At 38.8% G+C, this 12,939-nt stretch overlaps 1 protein-coding gene across 4 annotated transcripts in view; it reads right to left on the bottom strand.

Moving 5' to 3' along the window:
• Positions 1-7,180: 7,180 nt before the first annotated feature.
• LOC117366745 (ephrin type-B receptor 1) overlaps positions 7,181-12,939 on the bottom strand; it is a 908,513-nt gene continuing 902,754 nt past the window's right edge. For 2 of the 4 annotated variants that reach the window (XM_033958536.1, XM_033958538.1), the window contains exon 17: positions 7,181-7,481. The gene's annotated coding sequence lies outside the window, so the exon portion shown is untranslated. The remainder of the gene's footprint in view (positions 7,482-12,939) is intronic. The other 2 variants (XM_033958539.1, XM_033958540.1) reach the window with 1 other exon arrangement.

Genomic DNA, 12,939 nt, shown 5'->3' with positions numbered 1-12,939 from the left:
TTATAGTGTATAGCAGTGTTAAGTCGGTCCTGGAGTACCCCTTGCCAGTCAGGTTTTCAGGATAACCACACTGAATATGCATGAAAGAAATTTGCATATAATGGAGGCAGTGCATGCAAATCAAGTTTATGTATATTCATTGTGGATATCCTGAAAACCTGACTGGCAAGGGGGTACTGCAGGACCAACTTGAGACCACTAAAGAATGTCACCTGTTGTAAATTCAAATAATTTGTTCCATCTAAGTCTCTTTGGAACTATGATTACAGCAAATCCACTAAGTTTGTGGATCAATTATCCGTACAATCACGTATTTTATTTTTGTATGGACCTTCTGACTGCAACTGGGCACCACACCACCTCAGTTGCTAAACTCTTCATCAGTCCAGTTTTATTAATTTTTCTTTATTCTTTTTAACTTTTCTTTGAATATATAAAAATCATCATTTCTTTTTAATACTAATTCGTGCATTTATTGATTACCAACACAAGCATTATTGTCAGGATCTCTTGTTCTGTATTAGTATTGTTTTTATTCTTATGTTATGAAAAATTTTCAATAAAACATACTGAACTTAAAAAAAGAAAGAGGAACCTCACTTATCTTAATAGTGATCAGTTCATCCTAATACCTCTCCCGACATGCATGTTTCAATGTTAGAAACTTTTCTTCAGGGTCGAGGTCACGTATGAGGGATTTTGACTGAATTGCTCCCTCATACGTACCCTTGACCCTGAAGAAAAGTTTCTAACATTGAAACATGCATGTCGGGAGAGGTATTAGGATGAACTGATCACTATTAAGATCACTCTTTCTAATTGAATTAGTATTAAAAAGAAATGATGATTTTTATATATTCAAAGAAAAGTTAAAAAGAATAAATAAAGATTAATAAAGACTGGACTGACGAAGAGTTTAGCAACTGAGATGGTGTGGTGCCCAGTTGCAGTCCGAAGGTCCATACAAAAATAAAATACGTGATTGTATGGATAATTGATCCACAAACTTAGTGGATTTACTGTAATCATAGTTCCTAAGAGACTTAGATGGACCAACTTGAGAAACACTGGTGTATAGGGAGCCCTCCAAAACCCACCAAACACCTTATGGATCCAACTGTATACTGCAGCAATCACCCTTATGCTTGCAGGTGTCACTTATATGTAGGTACAGTGGGATTTGGGTGGGTTTTAGAAGGCACAAATATTCCATCATAAGTTTAGTAGTTAGAGTGGGAAATGGGCCTGAGTTGACTACACCACCCACAAGGCTACTCCAGGAACTTGCTTGCTGCTCTACTAGGACTGGCCATAACATACAGGCAGGTATGTATAGTTTCATTCATATCTTTGGGGAGTGAGAGGAGGTTAGTGACCACTGGGGAAGTGTGTGGGAGTAATGCCTTGATCCCTCTAATGGTCATCTGGTCAGTTTGGGCACCTTTTTGGCATTTAACATCTGAATTGTGCCCTGGACATTTTCTAAAATGTTTAATTATTGCAAAAAACACCCAAATTGTAAGCCTGCCCTAGACCCACCTAAACCATGCCTCTAACATGCCCCTTTGAGATTTAGATGCACTGCAGACAACTACCATAGAAATCCATCTAGAAACTGGCAAATTGTAAGGGTTGGTGAGAAAAATGTCTATCTGTCTCTTTATGCTACATTTTGGGCACTTTTCTTTTTTGAAAATGAGTCCCATAATGGAATTTAAAAATGTACAGACTAGGGTATTAAAAATGATTAAGAGGATGGAAAGTCTCCCATAAGGAAAGGATAAAGAAGTTAGGGCTCTTCAGTTTGGAGAAGAGATGACTGAAAAGAGGTCTAATATTTACAGTGTTCATTTATTTATTCAATTTTCTAACCCATCCTCCCAAAAGAGCCCAGTATGAGTTACAAGTTTGCATACATAATAAAGGTTAGTGATAAGATAGTTGGAGTAAGGTCTTCAAATAAGGATAAGACCTACATATTCAATGACACAAGTTTTGAATGGACGTGTAGTTTGTCCTACATAAAGTTTAGGACAAGGACATATGAACACATATACAACAAAGGAAGAAGTACAGGTAGTCAAATGTCTTAATTTGAAAATTTGCCCTGTGCACGGATGTATTAAAACTTCATTGAGTTCCAAGGTTGTCTTCGCAACAATAGGTTACAAGCTCCTATGGTGACACACTGCTTAGAACATAGCCACACAATTTCTGAATTGCGCTGTTGCGCTATTGACCACATTGCAGACAATTTGACCTCTAGACCTCAACGTCTATTACGAGCTGAGCAATTTTGGATCCATACGCTCAACAGTGAGGAACCTGCTGGACTGAATGTTAGATCTGATTGGAATGTTGCTTTGTAGCTATTTTTCCTATTTTCTCTATACATATGTTTTTCACAATTTATTTTTCACAATTTAGTTTCAGTCATACATATAAGTAGAAGTACAAGAAGTGAAAAATTTCTTAAAATAAAATAAAATGACATAAAAAATAAAAAATAAATAAATACTAAAGAATGAATAAAACAATAGAAATAGTAGATTAATAAGATAGAACAAATATAGCATTCTTCTGAAATACCAGCAAGTTTTATTGCCTTTCCTGCATCATTTCAATGGAATTGACAAGCATGAAACAATCACTACCGGCTTGAAAAAGCCGGCTTGTCACTTCCGGTGCTGATGCAAGTATACGTCATAACACCGGTATGATTTAATCTGGTTCGCTAACCATGCCGCCATCTTAGGATCTTTTGAGACGCGAGTGGCGTCCGTATGAGAGGTATGTAGCCGGTTTTTTTGAATAATGTAGTTATAATACACACCGGTCTTTTCAAAATTTATTCTGATTTGAGTGTTTTATATTTATATTTTCAGTGATCGGACTTGTTTACACCCTGAGGCAGCTTGACAGTGAAACGCTGGCCATCATTGGTGTTCCGATCCTTAAGGAGAAAGTTAAGTTATTATTATCTTCTTCCATATCACTCAATTCTGAAAGAAAATTTTTTTGACACATTGCTATGACCATTACAGTAGGAGGTTTTATGCCAGTGAAGTGATCGCCTGAACACCGTTATTCCACCATTGTGGAGGTGGGTGGGCCCCTGTCTGAGGCTTTTTCCTCCGTTAAGACTGGTCTCTGCTTGTGTCTTTTGTTTACAATACCTTCAATTTTTCCTTTTGGTGAAAATGAGTGCTGGTCTGATGTACAGGTTAAAGAGCAGTGGTGATGGGTGCCTTGGGTACACCAAATTTGAGTGGTTTGGGTTGTGACATGTTGGACCTCAGTAGTACACTCTGTGATCTATTGTCTAAAAAGGAGATGGCCGCGGGCTAGGTTACTGGAGTGAATGCGCTGCAGAGTTTCCTCCTTTTGATTCTTGTTGGCCACTTAGCTGATCGGATTTGTTCCAAATTTTTTGAAATGTCAAAGAGAAGAGGCCGAAGTGTGGCTGGTGCCTCACGACGCGCTGGAGCAGCTTCCCTGGGCAATATCGAGGAGCTTCTATGACTTGAGAGCACCACTCCCGCATCCTCAGACTGCCAGCTCCCTTTAGGAGGGGACAACCCCAGAAGCAGGGCTACACCTCTCCTCTGAGGCCAAAGAGGTTACAACAGGGAGTATGGAGATGGACTCCCCGGTGTTATGGGGAATTCTGGAGACAGAGGTTGAGACATCGCTGTGAGATGAACAAACCCAGAAGGACAAAGAAGTGGAAGTTCAATTATTGTTTTCTACAACACTGTACACTCTCAATTTTCTGTAGATAAGCCCCCTATATTACACTGGAATTTTTATGGGACCTTGTGGCTAATTTGGGTCAAAAGATTAACACTCAATTCCAAAATATAGAAAAAGAACTTCAAGAACACTCAAATGTTAAAAACTGAAGTTATTTCCTCAAAATTGGTTCCTGAAAAAGTTGAAAAACTTGAGCAAGAATTAACAACTAATAAACAAATACAGGAGACCCTAATTAAAGACAACATAAACCTCAGAAGAAAATTGGAAATCTTGGAGAACCATTCCCGCAATAATAATTTGAGGTTGGTTAACTTCCCTAGGGTTACTTCAATAACCCCTAGGGATATGATAAAAAAAGATACTTAAAGGAAATATTAGGGGTCCCCGAGGAGTCTTTACCACCAATGTCACAAGTTTATTACTTGCCTAATAAAGTTCAGGATAATCAACAAATAATTCCTCAAGAATCAATGAATATATAAAATTTACTAGAAGTATCGGACCAGGACTTGGCACCATGTTGGTGTGGGCGCCAGCACCCCTCCTCCTCTCTGTTCCCTCCACCTCTTCCCACTACTCCCCTGACCACGCACATTCCCCCCTTCCCTTCCCCCATACCTCTAGTTGTTCATCGCCTTGAGCAACAACTTCAACATGTTCCTCGTGACTGTGTCAACTCTTCCGCCAATATCACTTCTGGGTGTCACGCATAGGTAGTGACATCAGAGGGAGAACCGCAGGGGTCATGTTGAAGTTGTTACTTGTGGCGGTGAACAACTAGAGGTGCGGGGGAGGGAAAGGGAAAGGGGGGCATGCATGGCAGGAGGGAGCGGGGAAGAAGCGGGGGAGGAGATGAGGGCAGGGGAAGGACGCCTGTCACCCTTGCTACACCACTGGCTAGGTACCCTAATCAAGGACGCCTAGCAACACCTGACTTCAGAATCCACATGCAACTTTTTTTTAATTAGTATGGTAATTGATTGTGCAGTTTTCAGTCAATTCCCCCCAAAAAATTTAATTAACAATTAAGAGTTTGATATGGAACTCTTAGGATGCCTGGTGATGCCCAAGTTGAGGTGCCCTCTGATGCCTAATGATATCTATTTGAAAAGTAGGCATGGTTAGGGGTGGAAAATAGGTGTGGTTGACAGGTATCACTAGGCATCCAAGTTAGATGCCAGTAAATTAGGCCAAATAAATCCTGGCTTAATATACTGGTGTCTATCTCTAGGATACCTAATCATGCCTAGGTGCTGTTATGTGTGATTCTATAGAGGACACCTAATGGTTGATTGACAACCCTGCCAAGCTTCAATGAGCACTAAAGCAGTAACGCACTTTAGTAAAAGTTGTTCTTTTTGTTAGTATTCCATATATGTTATATAAACTCATTCTACAATTGTGTACTCTTTCAAAAAACACAAAGACTAACCCCTCCCCCCCCTTTTACAAAACTGTAGCACAGTTTTTAGTGCCAGATGTGGCGGTAACAGCTCAGACGCTCATAGAATTCTTATGAGCGTTGGAGCTGTTACCACCGCCATGGGGGGGGGGGGGGGTGAGATAACAGATGCACCTTGGAGAAAATATTTTTTCACTCAATGCACAGTTTCCTGTTGGAAATCTATCCTGTTAGTTGTTTGGATTGTTCTGAGGAGGACGCCTACTATTTCTGCCATCTCTGTGTTTTGATAAAGTACGAGTGCCGTGGATAGAGATATGTGTAGATACAGTAACTGGGTTGTTGTATCAATACAGAAATAGGCTTAATCGAAATACCTCAGCCCCACCACTCCACCGCAATAATAGTTTCTAAAGCGGGAGATTTACGTGGTGCTTCATCACTGGTAAATCGTCTCTAGCGCCGTGATTGCATTTAGTTTTTAATTTTTTAGTTTTTAATAGACTTTCCTCACAGATCATAAATGATCAAAATGTCAATGACATATTTTTGAACTGTGCCATTGATGTGTCCTTCTTTTGCTATATTCAAATCTAGTTTCAAGTTTATTAAAATTTTTGATAAAACACAAATCAAGGTTTCTAAAAAGGGGGAGACAATAAACAAATAAATACCCATGGAACTATACTTGACCAGCATAAAACAATAGTCTACAACTCACCCCTTTTTTAGACTGCTTTTAAATTTTAATAAATACATTTCCCATAGACTTTTGCTTGTCATTTATGCTTTGATATATTATAAATTCCATAGAACAGGGATTATCTGATATGCATATTTGTACAGCACTGCATACATTTATCATTTCTTTGGAAAAAAATAAGCAGTAACAGTAATAGACATGATATTCTGAAACACAAATGCACTAATTTGCTATAGAGGGAGAAAAATTGTTAATTCAGGAAATATTGTTGCAAAATTTATTTCCTTATGTGTAAGGTTATAAAGCAGTGGTTTCTAAAAGCGGTCACATCATCAGCGATAGTATCACAGAAACAGGGATTCTTCCCCCTTCCTCCTCTGGATCTCCACTGTTATCCATGTCCAGTAGAGGAAGTCAGCATGGGGCCTGTGAGTCAATGAACATTCCAAGACCCTGCCTCCTCCTCCTGTGAGAACTTCCAGTTAGACTAGAAACCAACGGTATGCATTCATTTGATAAGACATACAGAATGTCAAAATAACATATCCTATGTCGTTTCCTGTCAAAGGCAAATGAAAATGAGCAGAAAAATGTCAAAGTTTGTGGTTTCATTTTATGTTCCAATGTTTCTGAAAGCGTGCACAGTAATAGGAAAAAGTTTGCATTCTTTGCTAATAGAGTACCAAATTTGTGACTAGTGTGAAAATTTGCATGCACAGTTTATAAAATAAGGTAGATTACCTTGAACTTAATACCAATTATAAATAATAATTGTTAATTGGCACTAATTTGAAGTTACGAGCATATTTGCCCTTAGTCGGTATTCTATATCATAAGCTGTGCACTCAAATTCCAGAGCAATGGAGGGGGACCCTGGCCTGTTCAACCCTGTCAGGTGAATCTGGAGCCATTTTGCAACACTAACTCCATCACGTTTTCATTGAATTTGATATGAGAAATGGGAATTGTTAACAGGAGAGGAATTCTAAATAATAATTTGAGTTTTTATTTAATGTTTTGAATTTTTTTCTTTTTGCTTCATATAACCCATCTTAAATCTTATTTGTAGAAGAAAGTAAAATATAAATGCCAATGTACAGTAGGTTAAATTAAATTATGTCAACATTTTAAATTTAAAATGAATGTCTGCTTTCCATAAAGAACCAGCCATTCTGCTTGTGCAGGAAGACACATCTCTGTAGTACAGAAACACACTTTTGTGGGTAAAATGTTCCTTTTTAATTCTTTATTCATTTTTATTGAGTGCAATTTTCATGTATCTTTTAGTACAATTTTTTTGAAAGTTACTGTAACAAACTTCAACAATTTCAACACAGTCAACAAATTGGAAATAATATACAATGCATCAAAATACAGAAATTTACATACAGCTTTGCTGGGTGCATTGACAATGGCAGGGTGGGATCAGGTGGCTCGCTCAACACCTCAGTTTATATTGACTGACAGTCATTCACTCAAAAACTTCATGACATCACTTTGGAGAAGTCACAGGTCATCTGCAGGGGAGCTTATGTTTGCTATATAGCCAATAGAAAGGAATGGAGGTGAATTGGACTAGTCTGTATCCAAGGTTTTGTGTAATAATTGGATTAAGTGCCCCTATAAGAAAAAAGCAAATAAGAATAGAGATAAATATAGAACACATTATTTTTCCAGGAATAAAGCAGTTTGTGGAGTTTATTAGACGCTGCATTATTCAATTTATATAATAATGATGTGCTTTGTATGCATTTGCATGCTTTACATTTCATTATTATACTGTATATTCCACTGTAATCTAGCATGTGCTACTGTAATATAACGGCAAATAATATGTGCTATTGTCATAAAACACTTTAGTAACCACCTCTAAATATTATATGTGTGATATTTAAGTAGATCCTATTTTATGCTAAGGGATCTATTTATTAAATAATACATATTAAATAATTATTAAATAATACATGTGGCAATACACTTTAGTAAATGTTGCCTTTCTATTTTATACAACATTCAGTATCATACTATATAAATACATTCTACCCAAACTATTTTGTACTAATTTATTCTGCAATTAGTTGCAAGAAAATCAAATCAGTATTTTTATGTTATGACCTACAAGTGAAGGTAAAGAGATACAACCCCTAAAGTTGTCAACCATGACACAGGTAAGGTGGATTATTTTTCCACTGAAACTGAATCCAAGAAACTCAACTACACTAGTGGATACTTTTCTGGCCTTTTTAGAAAATTACTTAAAACTCACCTTTTCCATGGACACGACTCTTAATGCCCCTCCTCAATGAACCGAAACCTCCCCTTCCCCCTCTACTGTACTACCCCAACCTACTCACCCCAACCTCCTCCTCCCTTGATCTACTCGTTCCTTCTCTATCCAACCTCAACTACTTTGTTGCTTGCAACTTTGTTCAATTGTCATGAACCGCTTGTAACTTTGATAAACAAATGTGAACCGACTAGAACTCCCTGGGTATGGCGGTATACAAAAATAAAGTTATTATTATTATTATTTTTTTTTTATTTAATAAAGGTTTTAGGATGATAAAGATTTAAGCAGTTTGGAACTGATTCTCTATAGGACGCTAGGTCTCAGCAGCTGCCTAAGCGGCTTTTGAGAATCGCACACGGGCGTCCTGTACAGAATCACGTCTGACCTAATGGACAGATGCTTAACCTCGCCTAACTACCCCGATTCTCTAATCGGCATTTCGAGAATCTTGTTGCTGATGAGCTGATCGCTGCAAGACAATTTCCCTGCTGCGATCAGCTGAGCAGTAGTGGCAGGGACCCCCAAACCCCACTGCAAGTTGGCTGGCATGAGGGATGCCCACTCCCTCCCAATGCAACCCTTGACCCCCACACACACTGTAAATGTTGCCTTTCTGTTTTATACAACATTCAGTATCATACTATATAAATACATTTTACCCAAACTATTTTGAACTAATTCATTCTCCAATTAGTTGTAAGAAAATTATATCAGTATTTTATGTTATGTCCTACAAGCGAAGGTAAAGAGATACAACCCCTAAAGTTGTCTGAGGCAGTCAACCATGACACAGGTAAGGTGGATTATTTTTCCACTGAAACTGAACCCAAGCAACCCATCTACACCGGAGGATACTTTTCTGGCCTTTTTATTTAATAAAGGTTTTAGGATGATAAAGATTTAAGCAGTTTAGACCTGATTCTGTATAGGACGCCTGGTCTCAGCAGCCACCTAAGCGGCTTTTGAGAAACGCACGTGGGCATCCTGTATAGAATCACGTCTGCCCTAATGGACAGATGCTTAACTTCGCCTAACCACCTCAATTCTCTAACCGGCGTTTAGCGAATTGTATTACCGCTGAGCTGATTGTGGCAAGGGAATCTCCCTGCAGCGATCAGCTGAGCAGCAGTGGCAGGGAATCCCCAAACCCCATCGCAAGTCAGCCAGCAGGAGGGTTGCCCACTCCCTCCCATCCCAAATCCCCTCACACAATCCCTCCTGCTACAAACCCCTAAACAATCCCTGATACCCACTCACTCCTGCCAGTATCCCCCAACATCCATGGCAGGAGAGATGCCCACTCCCTCCTGCTGGCACCATACCCCAAACCTCCACCCCTCACCCCAAAGCTCATCCGGACCCCCGGACCTGTAATAGGAATGTAAGCCGGAGTGATACCTACTCCTTTCAGCCGGCAGGCCTGCCTCTTCAGATTGATGGGCCTTCCCCTTCCTGGTGCATCCTGGGATGCACCGGGGAGGGGCTTAAGGCTATGATTGGCCCAGGCACCTAAAGCCCTTCCCAAAGGAGGGACTTTAGGCATCTGGGCTAACCAGAGTCTTAGGCCTCCTTCCCAGTGCATTCTGGGAGGCACTGGGAGTGTCCTACGACTCCAATTGGACAGATATCTAAAGCTACCGGAAGTGAAATAAAATAAATTTAGTGACAATTTTATGGTCTTAACATCTGACTTTTACTGACTTTCCGAAAAATGAAAAATTCCAAAAACCAAAACCTGGACTCAAGGATTTGTACCTGTACTTATAATGAGTTGCTAATGTAGAATCTGAAACCATAATATCTTTATGTATATGCTTATGTTTATTAAAACTTGATATACTGCAAAATCTTGTGACAGTTCTCAGTGGTTTACAAAAAAAAAATTATAATTATATAGGAATATAACTCCATAAAATATAGGAAAGAATAAAAACAATAACAGATAAATAAATGAATTGTTGTGTTAATGAGGAGGGCTCACTGTAATCACACAAAGAAAACTAATAAATTTGCCATTTGGGGGGGATTTCCTCACCAGAAGCTAACTGGGGAAAAAAAAAAGTTTTCAATATCGTTTAAATACTTTAAAATTTGGCTCCAAACATACATGATTTGGAAGTTGGTTCCATAAGCAAGATGCCAAGTACAAGAAAACCTTCAGTCTTGTTGATTCCTTCTAACCCTTTAATTGGCAGATGGTGAAAATGGCTACTTTACATAATTTGATGTTGAATGAGAGCACCAGTGCCAAGTAACAGGCATTTGGAGATGCAGATCTCCCATAACAGCTATAGAAACACTTGTTGCTTTTGAGCAACAATGTCAAATAAAGGGTTAACAAATGGTATTACATTACATTACATTACATTACAGATTTCTATTCCGCTTGTGCCTTGCGGTTCTAAGCGGATTACAAATTAAGAGACTGTATAATTTCTGGAATAATACAGTATATAGAATCAGGAAAGTTTCAAGTTACAATTGATTAGTCTGGACGTTTCCAGAAAGCATATTGCCATTCTATTATCTTGCAATGACCTAAGGAGTTCATAATCGAAAGAGAAAAACTTCCAAAAACCGGCCTAAGTCGGCACATGGATGAACATTTCTCAAAAACGTCCACGTGCTGATAATAAAACCGGGTTTTGGACATATTTAAAAACGTCCTAGGCCTTCATAGTGCCGCTGAATGACCAAAGCTGAATGGGGCGTTTCAGAAGGAGTGTCGATGGCGGGAGTTGGGTGGGACGTGGGCTGGCTTAGACTTAGTCGTACAGCATGTATAACCGACAGTTTTACAACAGAGCCTAGCCGGAACTTGGACGTTGTGACTTAGACCATGTAAAACATAGTCTAAGTCACAAAAATCCACCTAAAGTCACCAGATAAGCACTGAAAACACATAAAACAGATCCCCATACACTACCCGAGTGATCAACGATCCCTCACCCCCATAAAAATTTTAATCACAACTTTAAAATTCAGCTTCCAAACCATCATCACCTGGTCGCCTGGCATAGGAAAGCCTAGTCGTTCAGCACAGAGGCAGCTTAAGTCATCTTGGGGGTGGGTTAGGGATCCATAGAGAGGAGACCCATGCCCATAAGCCCCTGTAATCACTGCATTGATACTTAAACATGTGCAATGCCCTATATACCCCTTTTGTACTGACATATAAGTGGCTCCTGCAGCCATAAGGGCTATTGGGGTGGTAGATAGGTGGGTCTAGGGGATTCTTGAGGTGGTTTGGGGGTTTCATCATAATCTATAAGGGAGCTGTAGGGAGGAGAAGCCATGGCACCCTTTTTGTGAAGTTCACAGCAGTGCCCTGTAAGGTACCCTACTATTTAGGTGGCATGTCTGGGTGTGCAGTCCATCACTTTGCAAACCCCTCTTACATCCTACAGGGCTTGTTCTAGGCGTTTTGGACTTGGACAGAAAGTTGGACTTAAATGTGGTATAAAGATGGACGATTTAGTGTCTTGGACGATCAGATCGGCAGGACGTATAATTAGACGATTTTCGAAACGAAAAAATAGTTGGATGTATCTTTTGAAAATGTTTCTTAAGCTGTTTTTTACTTTGGACAACTTGCGAGATGGACGTAAACGGACTTAGACGTCCCCTTCGATTATGCCCCTCCATGTGTACATATGGGTGTATATGGAATCATTAATAAGTTCAAATAACTAGGTTGCGAAGTATATATAGATTTATGAGTCAACTTTAAGATTTTGAATTGAATTCTATATGAAACAGGCAAACAATGGTAATGTTAAAAAAGAGGAGTGACATGGTTTATGTCCTAATAAGTTCAGCACTGTATTTTATATTATATATTACCGGTATTTTTTGTCTACTATCTATTATTATCATTATCCACTACCTATGGTAGTACTGTCTTATACTGTATATCCCAGAATCACTTGACGTATTCAATAAAAGCCACTTGGTTGCAGCTATTTGAGGATATTCAGTGGCATTAAGTGGAAAGTGCTGCTCAGAATCCATACATACCATCTCAGGACATTCTGATAGTGTCAAGGTGATATCTAGGTGGAGTAAAGTAGAATTCATAGTTACCCAGTTGATGGCGATATTGAGCCGAGGTCCTCCAATATACCCAGCTAGTGGCGATATTCAGCTGAGACCCATATATTTTTTGATCAAACACATAGGATCATCAAGAATCATTGTGGTTTTAAAAATTCCAAGGGATGGTAGTGTCATTAATCTTAAATATGGCTTCTAGTGAATGATTGACAATTGCGCTCAATGGTGTCTAGAAGTTAGGTGCCATTTATAGAATCAGGGCCTTTATGAATAACTTAAATCTGGCTAGATGAAACCTAGTGATTATCACTGTCTGAACTATGCCCAACAGCAGGAATTTTTATCCTAAGTACATGTGGTAGGCAATACCCTATCATCTAAACTCATGCTGCTGTCTATATGTTTCAATTCCTCTTGCCTCTTTGCTGCTTTGTGATCTTGGGCAAGTTATTTGACCCTCCATTGCCTTAAATACAAAATTAGACTTTAAGCCCTCTGGGGACAACTAAATACCTACAGTATTTGAGTTTTGAGCTATATCTAAATAAATAAATAAGATGCATTTCTGTGTATTGTGTTACAAACTACACTGTAATGTGTGCTCTTATTTGAATATTTTACTGTTTATGCTTATGTCCTAGTTACATTGCTGTACACAGCCTTGGGTGAATTTCTTCAACAAGACAGTAAATAAATCCTAATATATAAATACATAAAATAAATAATTTAGTGGAT

This window comes from Geotrypetes seraphini, chromosome 9 (assembly GCF_902459505.1).
Source record: "Geotrypetes seraphini chromosome 9, aGeoSer1.1, whole genome shotgun sequence".
In the NCBI taxonomy this organism is placed as follows: Eukaryota; Metazoa; Chordata; class Amphibia; order Gymnophiona; family Dermophiidae; genus Geotrypetes; species Geotrypetes seraphini.
Note: the sequence above shows the minus strand (reverse complement) of the source record. Positions and strands in the feature narration are given on the sequence as shown.